Consider the following 5,144-nt stretch of genomic DNA (forward strand, 5'->3'; position numbering starts at 1 on the left):
TCCAACTCATAGGCAGACTTTGCTTTTTTATCAGAAGTATGTAATAAAATATTTTAAGTGGGGTCAATATAAATGTTGTCAACCATGAGGCTTGCCCCCAAGGTTGATTTTCTACATGAGTGATCTGCAATAAGTTCTTTTTAAAAATGACTGGCTTTGCAGCCTTTCTGGTCACCAGCAGGAGGTATTTTTGACAGACCTGAAGGTGACCCTAGAGGCCAGGCTGGGAACATCTCGCCTTTAGCCTCTAGTACAATGGGACATAGAGAGTAAGGAAAATCAGTTGCCCCAAATTGGGTGAAGCCTTGTGTTCACTGATAGAAGCGTTTTGTCTAAATTCCTGTCTATCCCATATGGAAAACAAATACAAAACAAATCCTTACCCATTCCTCCAACGATTGAGATACAAATAACATTTATATAAAGCAGAATAAGTAACTTCATTTTTAAAATCAAAATAATTATAAACTATTTGAAGTATACAGAAAATAATATAATGGCATTTTTTATATATAGCATCCAGCTTTAAAAACTATGTTTTATGATATTCATTTCAGACCTCTCCCTCTCTTTCTTAAAAAAAATTTCAGATATAACCCAAGCTTAATGTTTATTATTGACCATTTCCTTAAAATTTAATTTTCCATTAGAATTCTTCTTTGACTCATGAATTATTTTGGAAATTAAAAATTTTCCAGAAGACTGGGACCTTTTGGGCTGTGTTTTGGGTTGATGTTGGTCAGAGAATACAGTCCATGTGATACCAGTTCTCTGATACTTCCTGAGATTTTATTTGTTGCCTAGGTAATTTTTTTACTTTTATTTGTGCTTGAAAATCAATATTTATAATCAAATTGTTGGGATAAGGTTCCATATATTTTCATTAGCTTAATCATATTCATTGCATTGTTCAAATTATCTATATGCTTATTAATTTTTTATCTCTTTGATATATCAATTTCTGAGAAAGAAACACTAAAATATTCCACTGTGGGTGTGTATTTGTCAATTTCTCCTTGTATTTTAATTTTTGCTTTGTGTGTTTTGGAGATATAATGTTGTGGGGGAAAAAAAAAAGGCATAGGATTATGCTATTTTCCTGGAGAATTTTCCTTTTAATTTTAGGTAATAGCCTTTATTATTCTGCAAAATACTTGAAGTCTGTTTTATCTACTATGTATGCCAATTATAAACAAATTTCATTTTGTTTATAATTTGCCTGGCATTCAGATGCTCCTTGACCTACAATGGGGTTACATTCTGATGAACCCATCATAAGTTGAAAACATCGTGTCAAAAATGTATTTAATATACCTAACCTAATGAACATCATTGCTTAGCCTAGCCTACCTTAAACATGCTCAGAACACTTACATTAGCCTACAGTTTAGCAAAATTATCTAATGCAAAGCCTACTTTATGGTAAAGTGTTGAATATCTCATGTAATTTATTAAATACTATACTGAAAGTGAAAAACAAAATGGTTGCATGAGTACTTGAAGTACAATTTCTACTAAATGGAGTGCCTAATGAATATGTATTGCTTTCACGCCATAGTAAAGTCAAATAATCATAAGTTGAACCATTGTAACTCAGGGACCATCTATATATATATATTTTTTTTTTTCATTTTTTCTGCCTTTCAGTGTCATTGTGTTCTAGGTGGGTCTCCTGTAAGAAGCATTCACGTGGATTATTATTTTGTCTGTTTATTTTTAATCTAATCAGAGAGGCTCTGTGATTTAGTAGGTAGTTGTATTACTTTTTTATGATTATTTACATAATGTATTTTATGATCTCATTTTTTCTGAAAATGAAATTATACTAATGTATAGGTGTAATTCTAAACACTACTCAGACTATATTACATATTTGATCTTATAACTTATCTTATGTTTTTCAAAGATAAATTGCTGGGACTTAATTAAACTTAAGAGCTTTTGCATGGCTAAAGGAACAGTCAGCAGAGTAAACAGAGAACCCACAGAATGAGAGAAAATTTTTACAATCTATATGTCTGACAAAGGACTAATATCCAGAATCTACAATGAACTCAAACAAATCAACAAGAAAAAAAACAATCCCATCAAAAAGTGGGCTAAGGACATGAATACACAATTCTTAAGATATACAAATGGCCAACAAACATATGAAATAATGCTCAGTATCCCCAATGAACAGGGAAATGCAAATCAAAATCACAAGGTGATATCACCTTACTCCTGCTAGAATGGCCATAATCAACAAATAAAAAATAGTAGATGTTGGCATGGATGCAGTGAACAGGGAACACTTCTACACTGCTGGTGGGAATGTAAACTAGTACAACCACTATGGAAAACAGTGTGGAGACTCCTTAAAGAACTAAAAGTAGTACTACCATTTTATCCAGTAATCTCACTACTGGGTAGCTATCCAGAGGAAAAGAAATCATTATATGAAAAAGATATTTGCACATGCATGTTTATAGCAGCACAATTTGCAATTGCAAAAATGTGGAACCAACCCAAATGCCCATCAATCAATGAGTGGAGAAAGAAACTGTGATATATATATCTATGTTTTTAGTACTGATTTAGAAGTTTTATATTCTTCTGCGGTCTATTTTTTTTTTTAGTGATTACCTGTACACTTTGACACACATACACACAATGGAATACTACTCAGCCATAAAAAGGAATGAATTAATAGCATTTGCAGCAATCTGGATGAGATTGGAGACTATTATTCTAAGTGAAGTAATTCAGGAATGAAAAACCAAACATCGTTATGTTCTCACTCATAAGTGGGAATTAAGCTATGAAGATGCAAAGGCATAAGAATGACACAATGGACTTTGGAGACTCGGGGGGCAAGGGTGGGAAGGGGTTGAGGGATAAAATACTACAAATAGGGTGCAATGTACACTGCTCAGGTGATGGGTGCACCAAAATCTCACAAATCACCACTAAATAACTTACTTATGTAACGAAACACTACCTGTTCCCCAATAACCTATGGATATATATATATGTATGTGTGTGTATATATATGTGTGTATATATATCTATATCTTATGTTTTTATTTCCTTTTCTCTCCTTTCTTTGAATTGATCAAATTTTATGTTTTTAGTACTGATTTAGAAGTTTTACATTCTTTTGCAGCCTATTTTTTATGGTGATTACCTCTACACTTTTGACACATGTACTTGACTTACACAGTGTAAAGTGAATCCTTCTGAACAAGAAAAAGACCTTAGTACATTTTGATTGTAAGCAATCATATTTTTCACACTGACATTTCAGCTCTACCTTATTTTTAAACTCTTCAAATGAAATATTAGAAGTTTTTTACATTCAATGTTTATTTTTATTTACACTTTTTTTTTCAAGTGAGGTCTCACTCAGTTGCCCAGGCTGGAGTGCTGGAGTGCAGTAACTCAATCATAGCTCACTGCAGCCTTGAACTTCTGGGCTAAAGTTGTCCTGCCTCAGCTTCCAAAGTAGCTGGGACTATAGGCGCACACCACCATGCCCGAACATATTTACCAACTTTTTTGTTTAATAGTCCTTTTGTTGCCATTCTTTCTTCAATTTAATTTCCTTTTATCTTACGAGGGCCTGTGATTGGTATTTCTTATACTTTGTTGATTTCAACATTTATTTTTACTTTGCTTTCATTCTTGAATAACAACTTAGCTTGATAAAGGATTCTAGGTTGAAATTATACTTGAAGATATGATTTCATTTTCCTCTGGCCTCTGTTGTTGCTTTTGAGAAGTCTGCTGTAAGTCCAATTATTCCATTTTTTATTTTCCACTGATTTTAAGATATTCTCTTTTTGACACTACACAGTTTTGCTTTGATGTATTTAAGTGCAGATTTATTTCTATTTTTCCCTTTCTGGCCTCTTTGCACACCCTCTTCGATGTGAGGATTTGTGTCAATTCCAGACATCACCTCTTTGAATTTTCTTTATTTTCTCTATAATCCTTTCTAGAAATCCTATTAAACAGATGTATCTTGGACCTTTCACTTGAAGGAAACTAAAATATTTCACCCCCCAAATATACTTCTTTTATATACTTCAAGATGGCTGTGCAGAAGGCCTGGAACTATAAGAATAGCTGAAAATCTGTCTTTTGTAGGGAGATTTGCTTCTGTAGAGAAAGTCTGCATTGACAAAGCTAGGCTTTCTCTGAGGCTCTCCCTTGTCCAGTTTAGGAAAAATTAACTGAGAGTTTGACACAGTTAAGGGCCTGAAAGAAACACTTACTACCTATTCTCTCTGAGGTCTGCCACCTGTGAGGTACCACCTTTACTAGCCAGGCTTCCTCTCTATTCCTCCCATAACCTGGTCTTGCCATCATAACCTGATTTACCATCAAAACCTGGTTTGGGCCATTCTCTGAGCCCCTGTTATTTCTGTAACTTCAAGATGGTATAAAAGCATCAAGCATCCTGCTTTTCAAATCTCTGTATGTCTCCTGTGCATGCTAATACACTTGTATGCCTTTCTCCTATTAACCTGCCTTTTGGCAGTGTTAAAGCTCTTTTAGAATTTGTCTAGCAGGCAAATAAATAAATAAAATAAAATAAATAATCTGCCTTTTTCTAGTTGATTTTTCAGCAAAACTTCTAAAGGGAAGTTTTCTCTTGGCTCCTATGCACACCATCTTTCATCTTGCTTACTTTCCACCTTTTATGTTTTTTACATTTAAAAAAGTCTCTCCATGCTACATTCAAAGTAATATGCTAGGATTTTTTTTCCAGTTAGCTAATTTTCTCTTCATCAGAGTCCAATCTGTTATTTAACCAATCCATTAATTTTTCAGATTTTATCTTTTTTTGCAGATTTCCATTCGTTTCTTTTAAAAATTATGTGTGTTCTTTTGTCATAATGTCTTATTCTTTCATTATGAATTTTATTCCTCCTTTAATCTCTTTAGTCATTTTAATATTTCTTTTATACTAGCTTCCAGATAATATGAAATTATTTGAAACTGGACATGGTGGCATGTACCTGTACTCTCAGCTACTTGGGAGCTGAGGTGGGACGATCCCTTGGGCTCAGGAAGTCAAGGCTGAAGTGGGCTATGGTCGCACCACTGTACTTCCAGCCTGGGTAACAGAGTGAGACTCCATCTCTAAAAATATAGTAAAA

At 33.7% G+C, this 5,144-nt stretch overlaps 1 pseudogene; it reads left to right on the forward strand.

The window, feature by feature from the left end:
* Positions 1–4,519: 4,519 nt before the first annotated feature.
* LOC116809882 (U7 small nuclear RNA) lies at positions 4,520–4,592 on the forward strand (annotated as a pseudogene).
* The last annotated feature ends 552 nt before the right edge of the window (positions 4,593–5,144 follow it).

This window comes from Hylobates moloch, unplaced genomic scaffold (assembly GCF_009828535.3).
Source record: "Hylobates moloch isolate HMO894 unplaced genomic scaffold, HMol_V3 SCAFFOLD_1, whole genome shotgun sequence".
Lineage (NCBI taxonomy): Eukaryota > Metazoa > Chordata > Mammalia > Primates > Hylobatidae > Hylobates > Hylobates moloch.